At 46.9% G+C, this 18,135-nt stretch overlaps 1 protein-coding gene across 1 annotated transcript in view; it reads left to right on the top strand.

Moving 5' to 3' along the window:
- Positions 1 to 1,165: 1,165 nt before the first annotated feature.
- The window catches only part of Atp8b1 (ATPase phospholipid transporting 8B1), a 105,651-nt gene continuing 88,681 nt past the window's right edge, over positions 1,166 to 18,135 (top strand). Inside the window, exon 1 of the mRNA XM_048363546.1 lies at positions 1,166 to 1,426. The gene's annotated coding sequence lies outside the window, so the exon portion shown is untranslated. The remainder of the gene's footprint in view (positions 1,427 to 18,135) is intronic.

Genomic DNA, 18,135 nt, shown 5'->3' with positions numbered 1-18,135 from the left:
TCTCCCCAGAACAGCCAGGGGTTGCCACCCACTCCTCTCGGAGCTTCTCTGATGCCTCCAGTTGGGAGTCTGAATTCGAGGTGCGATGAGTCGGTGGGCTTCTCAGATAGGCAGGTAACATTTGTCTAGGAGCCTCTGTCAGTCAGTCTGTATGGATCTGTGTGTGTGTGTGTGTGTGTGTGTGTGTGTGTGTGTGTGTCTGTCTCTCTCTGTCTCTGTCTCTCTCTCTCTCTCTCTCTCTCTCTCTCTCTCTCTCTCTCTCTCTCTCTCTCTCACACACACACACACACACACACACTTAAGCATCCCCAGTCCCATCCCCTGCGGGGGTCGGAGGGACGCAGGAGCTCCAAAGTGCTAGGCAAGCGCTGTGACCACTGAGCTCACGTCCAGTGCCTAGGTAAATAAACGGTTACACCGTTGACTTTGCTCCATTCTGACCCCGGCGACGTGTCCGTAGTAGGTGTGTAGCAAGAGCCTACCAAACCGAGCTACCGATGCCAGGAGTGTGCCAAATACACTGGCTGGGAAGAAGCGATTCGCACTCCAGACTCCAGAACCAGCGTCGTGGCACGCGGGTCCACCTCGTTTTTAACGCCTCCGGACCCCAAACGCCTAGAGCCCCAGCCTCGGCTCGGCGAGCCGGGAAGCGCACTCAGTGACTTGGTCCCCAAACGTGACTTGGCACCCCAAGAGCACAGCTCTCCTTACAGAGCGAGTTCAGGTCCCGGGCGTGACGCGACCCTGCCAGCTTTCCGGGCTGGCGCGCTCACCCACCCCCGGCAGGGGCCCAGCCGGCAGAGGGCGGGAAAGTGACACGGGACCGGCGGGGCGGGGTGGGAACTGCGGCCGGGCGAGAGCGGAGCGGAGCGGTGGGGTCCCGGGCTGGGCGGAGCGGGGCTGCGCGCTTGGGCATCGCCCGCCGGGGCGCACGGGGGGGAGGAGAGGGGGAGGCGCGGCCTGCCAGCGAGCCCCTCTCCGCCCCGGGGAGGGAGGGACGAAGGAAGGGCGGCGCGTGGGGCCCGCCCCCGACTCCAGCTCCAGCCTCATCCCGGGTCGCGGCTGCGGGACGGAGCCGGGAAGCTCCTCCCTGGAGCCGAGAAACCAGTTTGGCCGGTCGGACCGAGCGGAGAGGGGGTAAAAAAAAAAAAAAAAAAAAAAAAAGGGCGGCCGCTAAGGAAGGGCGCCCGGACGCGGGGCGGGGGGCGGGGGGGAAGGCGGGGAGAACGTTGGCAAGTGGCGAGCACCGGAGGAGTCGCCGCCAACTGGACACGCTTCCCGGGGCCCCCGCCAGCCCCCGCTCGCCATGCAGCGCTAGCGCGGCCGCAGGGCTGGGGCCGCGCGGGAGGCGGCCAGGTGTGCGCAGCGGAGCTCGGAGCCGGCGCGCGCCCGGCGGATGCCCCAGCCGGGGCCCAGCGAGCGCGAGGTAAGCCGGGCACGGCGCCGGGGTTCCCCGACCTCCCACACTGTGCCAGCCTCACGGGCCCCCCCCCCCCCCCCGGGCTCACCTGATCGTCCTCGGGCCACGGGGCTCCGGGGAGACGGGATGCGGTGGCCACAGCTGTGCGCGCCCTGGGGGCTTCCCAGCCGTGCCGGGAGTGCGATCTGGGTGGGTGGGTGGGGGGCCCGGGAACTTGGACACCTCAGGGTCCAGGGAGGCGCGGCTGGCCGGGCTGGCCCCCCAGCGGAGCGGTCCATGGGATTCTCACCTGTCGGGACGCGGGCACTCGCGTTCAAGAGGTTTCCTCCCTCGCTGGTTTGCGACACCCGTTGGGGGGGGGGGGTTAAGCCCCAGGGGTTACGCCGGGCTGCGCGTTTGGCCCCCGAGGGGGGTGCCACTGGCGGATCCCCACGAAAGCCGCCGCTCCCCTGGCAGGCTCTCCTCCGCCAGGTGTCTGCTGAGGCCCCCTCCAGGGGCTGATGCCCTGGTGCGTCGGGTTGAGATCTCAAAACTTCTAAAGCCAGCACCTGGGGGGCGGGCCGAGCAGGTGAGCCGGTCGTGAGCCCCATCGCTCGTGCTGCGGGGTTCGGGGCCGCCCTCCCGGGCCGCTCCGGCACTGGGTGACCCTTTCCTGGTGGCTGCAGGGTCGTGTCCCCCAACGCCGAGAGATGCCCTCTTCCCTCCCCAGTTGGATGTCCGCCGTTGTCACCTCCCTGCAGTAGATGGGGCAATTTACCAGGGGGGGTGAGGTGGAGGGGGGGCGCAGCTGGCGATGTTGCAAGGACTGGCGAGAACTCCCCACATCTCCAACCCCATGCCCCGGTCTAGAGTGAAAGAAAAGCCCGGGGCGTCGTGCCAACCACCCCGAGGGGGGAGCGCGCGTAGAACCATCGCCTCTGGAGGCTCAGATCGTAGATCTGAATCTTGGGGGTCGGGGGTGGGGGCGGACACAAAGCTTCAGACAGGTCCGGGGCGGGGGGGGACTATGATATGGCCAGGCAAAGGGGACCTGGGCCATCTTTGTGTCCAGTGAGTCCTCAGGCTCTTGCAGTTCGCCAGTGGCTCCCCACAACCACAGAAGCCATCCTGGACCTGCACACACTGCCCCGGCCGGTCTTCGATCCTTTCTTGGGGCGCCCAGGCCATCTGACACTTCAGAGTTCTGCTCCGGGAAGCTGCCGGACCTTCTGGAGTGAGAAAAGATTTCCTTCTCCTCTTCTTGGTTGTGAGGCCTTCAACTTTGCTCCTCTTCGCTGGGAAATTAAAGTTGGCAATAACGGTGACATGCTTAGAGACCACCCAGCAACACATTAGGTCGAGGAGGAAGGTCACTGCTTTTGGATACAGAGGATGTGTGCTGAAGTGTCCGCTGACCAGCGCCTATCAAGGAAGGACCAACACAGTATGAAGGAGAAGCTAATTGTTTTCATCTAAAGGAGTGTTTTTGGGTTAGGCCCTGAAATGCCATTCATTATTTCTGGGTCTGTTGTTGAAGACCTTTATTAAGCCCTATTATAAATGCATATGCTGTGCAAAAGATGATGAATGGTTATTAGCCTTCCTGCAATTAATCCTCTGAAGCGTTCTAATGATTTTCATTATGTAGCGGAGGTTCCTTGTGAGAAACCTTAACCACTTGGCTCCATGATCACTTTCTGGAGGCTCTGCTTTGATCATTTTTAGTGGGTCTTTGTCTAGATTACTAAGGAGCAAATGACTTTGGGGCTTACTTTATACTAGTGGACATAAATCCCCCCCCCCCCCGGGGCTGGCCATTTTCAAGCTTTCCTTCTGAATTTTAAGAATGACAAGCTCCTGTGTTCACTTGTTATCGCTTCCTTTTGGTTAGGCTTGAGAGAGCGCGTTGTCCTCCGCAGGTGGAGGCTTTGAAACAATGATTTTGTAAAGCAAGTGGCTTAATAAAGAGTCTTCCACCTGAGGCAAGTTAGCGGGTTTGGCTCCATGCACAGCCTGATTTCCAGACTCCAGGACTTTAGCACCGGAATGAGTGCAGGGCCCCAGCTACCCTGGAACCTCTTCCTTCTTTCCTTCCATCCTTTCACCCTTCCCAGGTCTTTCTCTTCCTTCTAAAGCCAGGACCAGAGAGAACATATGGCTCTGGATTCCCACAGGTGGCAGTTCTTGTCCTTACTAATTGTATAACTTTTGAAGGATTCTTACATTTTCTAAACTGTTTACTTACCTTTTGAGGGAGGAATAAAATATACTATCAATCTCTCTTGGGTTGTTGAAAGAATTACATTCTATACAGTAAGTATCTGATGTTGCTTTCTTATTTTCATTATTAGACTGATACTGGTTTTATTTTTAGTTTGTGCAGTGCTGCCACTTGAACCCATAGCCTTGTATATGCTAGGCAAGCACTCTGCCACAGACTAGTCTCTTCTAGCTGCTTGACATGGCCTTTAAAAAATAGTGATATATTGGCCAGGTATATGATGTGTGTTGCTGTTACTATTATTGTTTGTTTTTGCTGCTCCTGGGGCTTGAATTCAGAGTCTCGGTGCTGTCCCTGAGCTGCTTTGTGTTCAAGGCTAGCGCTCTATCACTTCAGTCACAATACCACTCCCGCTTTTTCTGAGTAGTTTATTGGAGATAAGAGTCTCACTGACTTTCCTGCCGGGGCTGGCTCTGAACCACTATTGTTGTTTGATTGTTATTCTTTACTGTGGACTGAACTCAGGGTCTTGCACATACTAAGCATGTACTTTGGGATATTTAAAATATTTCATCAGCTTACTAGTTTAAGTTCTGTTAGTTTTTCATAAGCAGTATTCACTGAATGCTGGTTATCGTTATACCTCAGGAGAGATGTTAATATATTAGTTGCTTTTGCTTTTTAGTTTTAGACTTTATGCATGCATGTATGTATGTATTGCACCACTACTAGGGCTTGAACTCAGGGCCTGGGCACTGTCCATTAGCTTTTTCACTCAAGGCTGGAGCTCTGCTACTTAAGTCACAGCTCCAATTCCAGCTCTATGCTGGTTAATGAGAGATAAGAGTCTTACAGATTTTCCTCTCCAGGGTGGCTTTGAACTATGATCATCAGATCTCAATTTCTTAAGTAGCTAGGATTACAGGTGTGAGCTGCTGGTGCCTGGCCAGTTTTAGGCATTTAAAAGAAATCTCTATACTTTGGGGAGTCAGAACAAGTCCTCATCTATACAGAAAGGTGCCTTCAAAGTTTCTTAAACACTTGCTTTTAAAATTCCTTTCCACATTTACTTCTAGTTTAGTGTCCTAGGAAGTTCTTCTTTCGGCGTCCTTAGGTGTCTTGTGGAGTTTTAGACCTGGTTTTGGCATCATTCCATTAGATTAGTCTTTTTCACTTATTAAGTAAAAATAAATTTACTCCCAGAAGAGTTTGTCTATCACAGAAAGAAGATAGTTTGTTTTTCATCCTGAATCTCTATTCTATCCAACTAAAAGTAATACCCAATCTAATACCATTCAAGGCCCTTGTCACTGAAGACCTAGTTTCATTGAGGATGAGTCCTCAAAAAAAATATACATACATACGTACATACATACATATATATATATATATGCACACTCACATGTCAGTCTTTTAATTCTCATTTTTAGTGTTTGCAAAGAAGTAGCTTTTTGCCATCTGACCCTTTTAGGAAAAGATTATTTTTCTTCTAAATGCATTGCACTTTTAAATACATTGTGGCCCAAACCACCCATGATGGAAATCTGTTTGGTTACTGGTCCCAGAGAGCTGAGAAAGCACCGTCTTTCCATCCTCTCACCCAGGCCGGACACTTCCTCGCCGTATAACCTAGGGCAAGTTACTTAATCTCTTTTCCTTGCCCTTGATGTAATAAACTGCAAATGAGATGGAAGAGGAGGGAGCCTGTAGCTCTGTAATTGGTAGTTATTAGTGTTATCACTGTGCTGTTGCTAGTGGTCAGTCTATACTCTTCAACGGGCCTATGGCTTTTTTCTTTGGCTATATAAAAAAAATAGGAATCTTTCTTCAGGTGAGCATTTGTTTAGCAAACCCTGGTGTTCATTTGTACCAGGCACTGGGAGGAAAGAGCTCCCCCGGATAAGAGTTATGTGGTAAGTCTGCAAATCCATTCTGCTTTTCTGGACTCTGGGCTTCTCCATGATTCTGCCTTGCAGAGGATGAGCTGTCCATCATAGCCACAAGGCGTCCAGCTGCTCCCTCAGCTGGCCTTGACCTGCCTTGACCTGTCCGGAAGAGGTCCTTAGGATACAAAGTTGTGTCCTCTCCATCCCTCACTTCCTGTCTGCTCTCTTCCCTCATCCTTCATATGCTACCTTTAAAATGTAGTAATGTCTGTGCTGGGCGATGGTGGCTCATATCTATAATCCTAGCTACTCAGGAGACAGAACTGAGGATCACAGTTCAAAGCCAGTCCAGGCAAGATGGTCCATGAGACTCTTATCTCCAGTTATCTAACCAAACACTGGAAGTGGTGCTGTGACTCAAGTGGTAAAGTGCTAACCTTGAGCAAAAATGCTTGGGCCCTGAGTTCAAGCCCCATGATAGACCAAAAAAAAAAAAAAGTAGCAGTGTCTGAATCTTGAAGCTTCTCAACAGAATCTAGGTTCTCTGCATATATTTGCTGACCATGGAGCCTAGGTAAGTGTTGCTAATGACAGAGAAGCTTGGTATATTTCTCAACTGTAAAAGATTACTTCCCGCTTCACTGATGTCTGCTAGGTTCACCGAGGGCCTGAGTTGGATTTTTAATTCTTTGAAAGGAAGTAGGTCATGTGTCCTGTCTCCTGGACATCCTTCTCTGTGAGAGAGGATGGTAGCATTCCATCCTGGAGAGAGGCTGGGGGTTCCATTTCTGTGGGCCCCATGCACCTCACTGGTCTCCATGTCTAGTGCATTTGAAGGGACAGGGAAGAGCCCGGGCACTTCCGTGTCACTCTGAATCCTGGGGAATGGGTCACCCTTGCTCCTGACTGCCCCTCAGTGACTGCTGCGAGCAGCTTCCCATCAGCAGCTCGAAAGCCTGGGGTTCTCCATGGAGTGTGTGCACATCCTGACCTTTGGCTGCTCCAGGTTTTTACTGAGCTCTTGTTTTATAGCTTTGGTTTTTTGTTGTGTTTTTTTTTTTCTCGGAATGGCTTTTATTCTACTAGAGTTAAGGTTTGTTTAATTTAGGGCAGGGAGTGTTTGAATTCAGGTTTTAAATCTTTACTTAAGTCCAGCCAAACTTGAAAATCTCAGTTGGAGATTCTGGGTCCATCAGACTTCCTCACATCATCTTTATTCACTAAATGGCATGTGTAAGGACAATGTTTGGTTTGCATCCATCTTTGGGTATCATGGATAATATGTCTATGGACATACATGTGTAATTATTCCTGTGGAGTTGGAGTTCTTCAATGTGTGTGTGTGTGTGTGCGTGTGTGTGTGTCTGCATGTGTTTGTGTGTTGGTACTGGGGTTTGAACTTGGGGCCTCTCACTCTTGCTTAACTTTCTCCACTCAAGGCTGATGCTTTACCACTCAAGCCTCCTCTCTACCATCTCTACTTCTGGCTTTTTGCTGGAGCTAGGTCTGCCAGGTGAGGATTTTTTTCTTCCTGAGCTGGGTTCATAACCATGATCATGATCGTATCACAAGCTCTCAAGTAGCTAGAGTTGCAGATACGCACCACCATCACCTAGACAAAAATTATTTTTCATAAATCAAACAGGGAAATGGGAAATGTATTTAATGCCTTGCTTTCCTCAAAACCCCACCCTGTGCAGGTGATGGTTGTGTGGAAGACACACCTGGGCCGGCTGCCTGCTTCTCCCTTCATCTGAAGCTACTCTTTCAAAGTTGGCAATCATTTGCCATTATTCAGTTGGCCTGTGGTGTGGGGAATACCATGTTGTATGCCAGGGTAGATAGAACTGGCCAGGATACACGGCCCATGACCTGGCAGTGTCTACACGTGTGGTCTACAGACCACATTTGCTTGCTAGAGATGACATTCTACTGTGGAGAACAAAATACTTTAGCTTCTTTCTAGAACTGGATTTTTGAAAATCTTTCTAAATGGAATACTTAGGTTCCAGCTCATTTTCTACATTAGAATAGAACCCACAGCTCTCAAAAGGAGTTCCAAGGCCAAATGTCAGAGACACCAACTTGCGGGTCTGCTTGAGGAGGTGCCTCTATGGGTGGCGGCCTTCCCAGAAGCCTGTGGAGCGATTGATTACATGTCAGTCTGCCATGGTAAAGACTGCATTTTCTAGGGCACAATAATGTCACATAGGAGTTTATATTTGCACCATGGCCCTGAAAATTAGCCAAATGAGAATTTGTACGTTGAAAAGCAAAGTTTTCTTTCAAAGCAAAAACAAAGCAATAACAGCAGCAACGAACCCTTCAATCCCAAATACCACCATCCCAGACTTTCCTTCAATTTCCTGTCTCATGCTAATCACAACCGCTGAACAGATATTGTCACAAGGCAAATGTCTAGTAGATTTGATACTTTTTGTTTGGCTCAACCTGATGAAGATTGTTCCTATTTTTTTTTCCAGTTTTATGCTTTATCCTTTACAAAGAGAAATGTCACAGTTCTAAAAGGTCAGTGTGATAGCCTCAGGCTGTGTGAACAGTGAGGAGAATAGCATTTAACATGTCCGGATCTTTGACGTCACTCAGACCAAGATTGATTAAAGCAGAACATGGAGGGTTCTCCTGAAGTTAGGATTAGACTCATTTCCTTTGGCCCGGATGGCTCTGAAGTTCTCCTATGGAACTTTCTGTCCCAGGATGACCTCCTACACCATAGCATCCTCCTAGACTCTTCCTCCTAAATCTTACATGAGTTATAGGAAAAACTGAGGCCACATGGATGCTGCTGGCTGTCAGACATCTAACAGATGTTAGGATCATAGCCTGGGTACCAGGCCTGGGCATCTGTCAGCCAGCCAGCAGAGCCGGAGACTGGTCTACCGAGTTTACATTTGTATATAGTCAGCAGGGAATTGTGTAGTGGGGGCTAAAAGATGAGTGCAGACCTGGGAGAATGGTGAAAAGGGTAGTAGCCATCAAGATGCATTGTACTTATAAATGGATTTATTGAATGGTAACCCCATTGGACAACTCCTTACAGATAATAAGAATTCATTTTAAAAAAGAAAGGACCCAAGCTCAGAAAGACCAACAATGGATGTTTGCTCTCATATTGGGAAGCTAGATCTAAAATACTGGGACATGATAAATTATACAGGTCTCTAGGCATTCACACACAGTGAGACCAAAGGAGGATACTCTTAGGAGAGAAACAGAAAGGCACAATGCATATGTGCATCTGGTCATGGAAAATAATATTTATCAAAATGAATTCCAGGAAATGAAAATGAGATTTTTCTTTTTTTCCCCCCTGTTTTTGTTTTCTTTCCTTTTTGTTCTGTATGTTCATTTATCTGTCCTTGGGAGTGTACAGGGAGGCACAGAAATGGGGAGAGAAAGGATAAATAAATGCAGTAATGGTACTCACTGGACACTATATTGAAAATGAACTATACAACTTGTGGTTGGGGATGGGAGGGGGAAACTGGGAGAATGTGAAGGAAGGGGTGACATTGTCCAGAAAGAAATGTACTCTTTCCCTGACTTATGTAACTGTAACCACTCTGTATATCACCTTTATGATAACAATTAAAAATAAGAAAACAGAGAACCAGAGGACAAGTGATTGTAAGTAGAGCTGTCAGTAGAGCCTGGCTCTGCTTTTGCTAGTGGTCAGGGAAGATCTGGGAAGAATGTCCCAGGAAGAAGGGCCAGGTCACTCAGTGCTGAGGTCCTAAGGTGGGAGGGCGTGGCTGGACTGATGAGGGAGGAGCAGCCATGCCCCCAGTAAGTGAGGAAGAAAGGAAGGGAGAAAGGGACTGGAGAAAGGGAGGACAGGGGTATAGCAGCAAAACTTCCAGGGCCTTCCCAGCTGTGGAAGGACTTTGACTTTATTCAGTGATGGGTGAGGAGTCAGGGCAGATGCTGCTCACGGGAAAAGTGGGATTTGACTTGGGTCATTTTAGTTGTTTGTGCACTCTGGGAAAGGAAGGGATACCAGGTTAAGAGGCTAGGCCAACCACCAGGATGATAGCTATGGGGTTGAAATGTCAAGAGAGGGAGGGAGGGAGAGAGAGAGAGAGAGAGAGAGAGAGAGAGGAAGAGAGAGAGAGGAAGAGAGAGAGAGGAAATAGAGACAGAAAGAGTTAGACAGAGACACAGAAAGAGCGAGAGAGATACACAGAGAGACATAGGGGAGAGTGGAGGGAAGAAAGGAAGGAGAAAGAAGGAAGGATTGAGAACACGATTAGGCAAATAAAGATAGCTAGATAGACATAGATATGACTTTTAATGTGATAGATTATAAAGGCAACAAGCTTTCCAGACAGATTGGATATGCTCTGTGTGTGTGTGTGTGTGTGTGTGTGTGTGTGTGTGTATGTCTATGTGTCTGTGTGTCTGTGAGAGAGAAACAGAGAGAAAGACACAGAGAGACACAGAGCCAGGCAGAGAGACAAAGGAACCAAAGCTAATGATCTTGGCAGAGCCTGAGTTACAGAAGGAAATCTGAGTTTCTGAATGCTGTACGTATCCTGGGTTGTGTTCAGCTGACTGGTAATAGATCATAAAGAGGCTACCCAGAAATAAACATATAAGGTTTTACTCAGAGAACTGGAATTGTGTTTATCATGAGTGTGCCTTCCTAGTTTGGTAGGGCAGAGGTTGCTAGCAAAGGGAGATGGTTTGCAGAGAGTCTACAGAGCCTCAGGCAAGGAGGCCAGCACTGGCACAGAAAGTAGGCTGCCCCTCAGCAACGCAAAGGTATTGCTCCTCCCAGCGCTCTCCTCTCCATCCCCCTTGCTATCCTTTACCTGTGGAAAGACAAACTTTTCCCATTCCTCACATATGGCTTTCCCCAGCTTTATACGATATAATTTATCTATTTATTTACTCTTGGTATTAAGGCTTGAACTTAAGACCTGGGCACTGTCCCTTAGCATGTTTCACTCAAGGCTGGTGCTCTACCACTTGACCCACAGCTCTGCTTCTGGCTTTTTGTTGGTTAATTAGAGATAAGAGTCTCAGAGTCTCTCCTGCCCAGGCTGGCTTCAAACCTCAAGCCTCAGATCTCATTCTCCTTAGTAGCTAGGATGATAGATAGCATGAGCACTCAGTACCCAGCATACATGTGCTTTTCAAAACAATTTTAAGGTATCATCAGGTAGGTACCATGCAATCAATCCTTTTAAGAGTGTGTGGGCTGGGAATATGGCCTAGTGGCAAGAGTGCTTGCCTAGTATACATGAAGCCCTGGGTTCGATTCCCCAGCACCACATCTATTGAAAATGGCTAGAAGGGGCGCTGTGGCTCAAGTGGCAGAGTGCTAGCCTTGAGCAAAAAGACGCCAGGGACAGTACTCAGGCCCTGAATCCAAGGCCCAGGACTGGCAAGAAAAAAAAAAAAAAGAGTGTGCAATTCAGTGTGGTTTTTTTAAGCCCAGTTTCAGAGTTGTGCAACCACAGTCCATTTTAGAACCTTTCCATCACCCTGCGAAAAGTCCTATACTGTTGTCTTCTCACTGACCTTGTCAAAGCCTGACCCACTCCCGGGAAGCCACTGGGCTGATACTTCATGTAAGTGGAACATACAGTATGTGGCTTTTGTTTGCCTGGCTTCATTCACTCAGCTTGTTGTCCTCAGTGCTTGTTTACTCGGTAATGCGTGTCACTGCTTCATTTTCTCTGTTGTCACGTGCACACATTACTTTCTGTACATAATAGATTTCTCTGCATGATACCTTTTGGACTGAGTTCCAGTGGCTCATGCTTATAATCCTAGCTACTAAGGAGGCTGAGGTCTGCAGTTCAAAACCTGGCATACAAATCTGAAGGGTTCCTCATCTCCAATTAATAAGCAAAAAGCTCAAAGTGGAGGTATGGCTCAAGTAGTAAAACAATAGACCTGAGCAAAAAATCTCAGCCAAGCCGGGTGCTGGTGGTTCATGCCTGTAATCCTAGCTTTCTCAGGAGGCTGAGTTCTGAGGATGGCGGTTCAAAGCCAGCCTGAACAGGAAAGTCCATGAGGCTCTAATCCCCAATTAACTACCAGAAAACTGGAAGTGGAGCCGTGGCTCAAAGTGGTATAGAGTACTAGCCTTGAGCAGAAAAACCTCAGGGAAACCACCCAAATGCTAAGTTCAAGCCCCATGACTGACAAATATCCAAGCCAGCTCTGAGTGCAACTCCCAGTACCACCCCCTCCCCCACACACATAAAGACAAGAGATGGAAATGTCACACATAGACTGACCTGCCATGTGCTTAAAGGGCTAAAACATGTATATGTGCATTAACTTGTTCACCATCACAACTGAATATAAAGTCCAGAGTTTGTGAGTAAATCTCACTAGTGCTGTAAATCTCATTTGATGATATAATGATTTTTTTTCCATCTAGTTCGTCCATAATTACTTATTAAATACCCAGCAGACTTCAGGTTCCTGTGCCAAGTACTGGTGCTAACTAGAGTGATGAGCAAAATGGACACTGTCTTCCTCCTCATGGAACTCACAGGGCTGTCGGGATGAGGAGATATTAAAAACTATGGGTCAAGCCAGATGCTGGTGGCTCACGCCTGTAATCCTAGCTACTCAAGAGGCTGAGATCTAAGGAGCATGGTTTGAAGCCAGCATAGGCAGGAAAGTTAGTAAGACTCTTATCTCTAATTAACCACCACACTGGTGCTAGCTGCTACTATGAAACACATGTTTTACAAGCAAGTAAGAGAGAGAGAGAGAGCATTGAACAACATTGAACTAACAATTACTAGCTTTTTTTATTATTATTTTTTGTAATGACTCTCTGTTAAAAGGAATCTACTGTGGCCTAATTAGGTAAACTTTATGGTGCTCATTCCTTGGGTAAGCTGTCAGAGAATTACCAAGCTCTTAGACTTATAACTTAGTCAAAGTCATAAACAATAACAGATACTTAGTATTGCCGAACAGAAAATAGATCTGGCATCCAGTGTTTGTTAACTGTTGCTGTGCTTTGCAAGTGCTACAGCATAACAGGGACTTAAAAAAAAAGTTAGGATCTACTTGGAACAAATGGCCTCTTGTGACCTGGCAAGACTTTATCCCGGCCTGGGTTAGAGATCTCTTTGCAACTGGCGCTTGGCCACCCTCAGACCATTCTACGGCTCTGCATGTGAGTAAAAACAGCCAGCATCTATATTTTCTCACTGTTCTTGTTGGGGGGGGGGGGGGCAGTTGGAGGACTTGAACTCAGGGCCTGAACTCTGCCCCTGACCTTTTTATTCAAAGATAGTGTTCTACCACATGAGCCACAGCTCCACTTCTGGCTTTTGGTGGTTAAAGGAGATAAGAGTCTCATGGTTTTTCCTGCCTGGGCTGGCTTCCATCCCTGATCATCAGATCTCAGCCTCCTGAGTAGCTAGAATTACAAGCATGAGCCACTAGCACCCAACTCTTGTTGTTCTATTTTGAGTTTGTTATTGTCAAAAGACAAGGGATAAAGTTGTCAAGAACTTAAAGCATTTGGGGGGTTCCTATCACTCCAACTGCATCCTCATAAGAAGATGCAAAGCCTAACTCAATACTTGGCCTGGTTTTACTCAGTCAGTTTTAGGTACTTGTCAAAACCAGAATAGGAGGAAGCTGAAGTGAAGATTTTTCAGAGTAAAGACAAGTGCTTGTTCATTAGAAACTTTGGGAAGGTACCCCTAACCTAATTAGAGTCGGTTTTGCTGTCCTGGGGACATTTTAGATGGTCACAACTCAGGGGACATTATCACTAACTAGAGGTGGAGACCAGAGACATCCTACAAGACACAGGCCAGCCCCACAGCAAAGAAATATCCCGTCTAAAACGTCATTAGTGCTGAGGCTGAGAAATCGGATCTTAGCAATGGCCAGCAATCCCCGGACTCGGGGCCTAGCACATGCCTAGGTTTCAAACCTAGCCCGCAAGAACTAAACTCTCCATCCACTCTAGAAGTTGAGACTTTATCTAGTTGCTGCTTAAGCCAGAACCTTGAACTGTGACCCACTTTTCCTTCCACACTGCATCCTGGCTCCAAAATTCTCCACACAGGGGGTGAATCAGTTTTGGAGAATAAAGGTATGAACAAAGTAACCTACCTGTTAGCAAGCACAAGAATTCACATCACTACTCACCCTAGACTAGGAACTCAGTCCTGGTTGCTGGACATTGAGATCTATCACAGAAGCTTTGGAAAAAGCAGGAATTCTGTGTGCCCTTCTTTTTCTGAGGTTCTCCCAGTCAGTCAGTCAGTCAGTCTGTCTATCTATCGTCTATCTATCATTTTATCAGTGGTACCAAGATTTGAACTCAGGGCTTCCCATTCTAGCATTTGAGTCATACCTTCAGCCCTTTCCAAGTGATTGGTAAGCAGACAAATCAGTATTTAAGGACTCCGTTCTAGTGTTCACGTCGGAACAGCAGTGGTAGAGAATAGTCTTCAAACCCATTTTTATGACTTCTAAACATCTGGTAGATCCCAGAACACCGCCTGTTTGATGAAGCAGGATTGACCAATCTCCCTCCTCCCCTCCCCATCGGACATACATTGCTGGGACAAGATTAAATGTGTCTATCTGTGGAAGTGATGCAAAATCGGGGACCAGGCACTGACCCTGGGCTCTTACCACTTAGCAGTTGTTTTCTAATCGGGGTGAGGAGGAAAGCTGGGTATGCTGGAACACGAAAGAGAAAAGGGAATGTGAAATCACCTCTTCTATTAGGTTGAATTCATCCACAGAATAGTATTTTTGCATATTGTGGAGGCTCTTATTTCCATCAGGCTAAAACTTGATTGGCTAAAGCTAGGAGCTAATGGGGCCATGGTTCTAGTAAGCACAATCCCCGAGTTCAAACCCCACTACTGCCAAGAAAAATTTAAAAAGTGAAGAGAATTTGAGGGATGCAGAAAGTTAGATTCAGGCAAGTATATTTCTTGGAGTTAAATGAACTCTCTCCAATCTTAGAATAGAGCTGGCAAAAGTACACTATTCTAGTCACTGCCAAGTAATTGTGATTCCTTTTCCTCCATCTTCCCAGAAAACTTCTTTTGCTTCTGGGCTCTCCCGCCTGCCCGGCCTGCATTGGAAGATGGCCCATCAAAGTTTTAATTGTTAAATTCCCGAAGTAGTGTGACTATATGCAAACATACAACAGGATATTCCTCACAGCTGCTGTGTAGAAGGATATGGAAGTCAGCCAGGGAGCCTCTTTATTCAAACTGAGAGGAAAGCCTGAAAGACCTTCAGAGACGTTAAACGTAATTGTGAATGTATGCCTTTTCATTTAAAAATATTTTTTTAAAAATTGCAAGCATTGGTGGCTCACACCGGTAGTCTTAGCTACTCAAGAGACTTGAGACCTGAAGATGGAGGTTCAAAGCTAGCCCAGCAAAAAGGCAGAAGTACAGCTGTGGCTCAAATGGTAGAACACCAGCGTTGAGTGAAAAAGCTCAGGGACAGCACTAGAGTTCAGGCCTCAGGACCAGCACAAAAAAGAATTTTTCAACAAAATCCCACAAAATGAATATATTTTATCTTTCTAAGGACTTTTTAAAGTCACTGATGTTTTTTTAAATAGGGGTTTTACTTTTTACCTAGCTTCAGACTTTAAAAAATTATCGATTTATCTATTGGTATCTTCTGAAATAATTTTATGTTCATACACTTTTGAGATTCATAATAATATGAGAATTGGAAACATGGATTTTAGTCATTGCTTTATGCAAACTTCCGAATGCTAGTGTTTATGCCTATAATAAGTAGCAGAAATAAAAATGTTTGACATACTGAATATGTCTTTTTCCTTTTATTACACAAATTAAGTGTTCATCATTAATTGCCACAGAAAATAAGACACTCAATGGTAAGCATTGCTAGAACACAAAAAAGTAAACAGTAGGTCCTAGCAGATGCCAAATTCAGACTTTAAGTTAATGTTCAGTTTTATTTTTGCCCCTCTGTCAGCTTTCTAGCTCTGTCTGCCAATGATTGTAATTCTTTGCAACTCCGGAAACAGCTTTGAATGAAGTAATCTCTCTAGTTTTCCTTTTGCTGCTGGATTTCTTATGCTTTATAAATTCGCTCTCTGACTAGTTTTGACCAAATTTGGATCCTGCATAAGCATCTTACATTCTTGTGTAATCTCTCTCTCTCTCTCTCTCTCTCTCTCTCTCTCTACTGCTAGACTTCCTACGCTTGTTCCAGAAAAGCTTTCTCAGGCTGTTTTTTGACCAAATTTGGGCCCTGCTAAGTGCCTGCTCAAGTGTCCTTTGTGGTGTCTTTTCTTTCTGGGAAATGTTTTCCCAAGGAGGTAAATGGTCAGACCTAGGGATCTCTTCTTAAGAAAGGACTATGGCCGGGGCCATGGTAGGGCTTTTATGTGGGGAGGGTACAGAGGACAGAGGAGCTCCGCCCAACCCCCCCCCCCCAACCCCGCTCAAATTCTCTGGCTCCTTGACTCTGAGAAAAGCCAGCTGCCATCTGTGCTCTGCCATATGGAGAGACCCACGTGGCAAAGAACCAAATGGCTGCCAGCCAACCCAGAGGAACTGAATCCTGCAAACCACCCCTGGAGTAGCTTGGAATTAGATCCTCCCTGAGTGAACTTTCAGGTGACTTTAGCCTGGCCAACAGCTTTGTTGGAGCCTCGTGAGAGATTCTGAGCAATACCCAGAAAACACTTACATTCTGAACTGCTAAATCTTGGTATGTTTGTTAGACAGCGATAAATAACTAACACAGGGACATGGGTGTTGAATGTCATTGACAAGTCAGTATGAAAGAATTACCCTTGTTACTTCCTGATGGAGTTCTCCAACAAAAAATAGTTTACATGCTTCTGCTTTTGCCCTATATGTTGTTATTGTCTAGTTTAGTTTTTGTTTGTTTTTTTTTTTCCAGACAGGATCTTACTATGCAGCCTAAGCTAGCCTGGAATCCATGATATTCCTGCTCCACAAGTGCCGAGATTATAGCCATGTATCACCAGGTTTGGCTTAGTTTACTTTTGGGAATAAGCAACATGTGTAAAGTGCTACAGTCTTCTGAAGGTATGAAAGTGTAAGAGGTCTGGTACCAGTGGCTCACACCTGTAATCCTAGCTACTCAGGTGGCTGAGATCGGAGGATTACAGTTTGAAGCCAGTGTGGGCTGATAAGTCTGTGAGACTTATCTCTGATTAATCACAGAAAAAGTCAGAAGTGGTTCAAGGGACGGAGTGCTAGCCTTGAGCACAAAGAGGCTCAGGGATTGGGCTTAGGCCCTGAGTTGAAGTCCCAGGACTAGCAAAAAGGAGGGAAAAGTGTTTAAGATGTAAGGCTTGGTTTCTTACCTCTTCTCAACTACCCTTCCCCAGTGGTCCCAATGACCTATTATTCCTAGCTCATTGGTTAACCTTGTTTTTGTGACAGTACTACTGGAACTCAGAGCCTCTAGCTCACGCCTGTCTTTATTTTTGCTTAAAGCCAGTCCTCTGCCACTTAAGCCACAGCTCCACTTCTGGCCATTTGCTGCTTATCTGGATACAAGTCTCTTGGACTTTTCTGCCCACCTCTTCCCACTGTGATCCTCAGATCTCAGCCTCCTAAGGAGCTAGGATTACAGGCACGAGCCACTAGTGCCTCGAAGGTTAACCTGCTTGAGCCAGTCTGTTTGAGCAAAACAAAGTAGAATTTGATCATCAATTCCTGTACCAGGAGTCTGGTAGAAACAGAACATCTTGAAACCCTAGATAGAGTCTGCCACTGGGTTTCCACTCTCTACTTTATAGATAAGAACTTGAATTGAGGAAATAGCCGGAAAATCTACAAGAAACAGGAAGTAGACTAATGAGGGGACCATGGCGCCCTGAGAGGAGCCATCTTATACAAGTCTTTGGCAGAAACATCCAGGTGCACTGCTTTTAAGCAAGTTCTACTTGAAGTGTATTCTTGTCTTTGGGGGCAAGCAGAGTGACCAAAAACTACTTGAGAACCCTTCATACTGTGAAAAGTTGTTTTTGTTGCTGTTGTATGGTGGTTGGTTTTTGCTTTGCTGTGGATGGAACCCAGCATGCCTTGCATATGCCAGGCAAATGTTCTGCCATGGAGTACATACTTCCACCTGAAACTAACTGCCTACCTGCTTGCCTTCCCCCTCCCTTTCTCTCCTTCCTTTCTCTCCTTCCTTCCTTCCTTCCTTCTTCTTTCGTTCGTTCCTTCCTTCCTTCCTCCTCCTCCTCCTCCTCCTCCTCCTCCTCCTCCTCCTCCTCCTCCTCCTCCTCCTCCTCCTCCTCTTCCTCTTTCTTCCTTCTCCTTCTTCATGCCAATACTGAGGCCAGTCCTGAGGGTCAAGGTACTGACCCTGAGGTATTTTGCTCAAGGGTAGCACTCTACTACTTCTATTTCCAGCTTTTTTTATTTTTGGTGGTTAATAGGAGATAAGAGTCTCACCGAATTTTCTGCCTGCGTTGGCTTTGAGCTGCAACCCACAGATCTCAGCCTCCTGAGTAGCTAGGACTACAGGCATGAGCCACCAGTGCCCACTTGGAACTCAATCTGAAAGAATACTGATGAGCTGTGCCATGCCTGACAGTGAGATTGGCAATCCTGTTTTATTTGCTGTTCTGA

Source organism: Perognathus longimembris, chromosome 15 (genome assembly GCF_023159225.1).
Source record: "Perognathus longimembris pacificus isolate PPM17 chromosome 15, ASM2315922v1, whole genome shotgun sequence".
Taxonomy (NCBI): Eukaryota; Metazoa; Chordata; class Mammalia; order Rodentia; family Heteromyidae; genus Perognathus; species Perognathus longimembris.
The sequence above is the reverse complement of the archived record's forward strand: the minus strand, read 5'-3'. Positions and strand labels throughout refer to the sequence as shown.